We start from the raw sequence: 222 nt of genomic DNA, 5'->3' as shown, positions 1-222 counted from the left end.
TCCAAGACAGGCTTCAGCAATATGTGAACCGTGAACTTCCTGATGTTCAAGCTGGTTTTAGAAAAGGCAGAGGAACAGAGATCAAATTGCCAACATCCGCTGGATCATCAAAAAAGCAAGAGAGTTCCAGAAAAACATCCTTTTTTTGCTTTATTGACTATGCCAAAGCCTTTGACTGTGTGGACCACAATAAACTGTGGAAAATTCTGAAAGAGATGGGAA

The sequence above is a fragment of the Bison bison genome, unplaced genomic scaffold (assembly GCF_000754665.1).
Source record: "Bison bison bison isolate TAMUID 2011002044 unplaced genomic scaffold, Bison_UMD1.0 scf7180017864119, whole genome shotgun sequence".
In the NCBI taxonomy this organism is placed as follows: domain Eukaryota; kingdom Metazoa; phylum Chordata; class Mammalia; order Artiodactyla; family Bovidae; genus Bison; species Bison bison.
The sequence above is the reverse complement of the archived record's forward strand: the minus strand, read 5'-3'. Positions refer to the sequence as shown.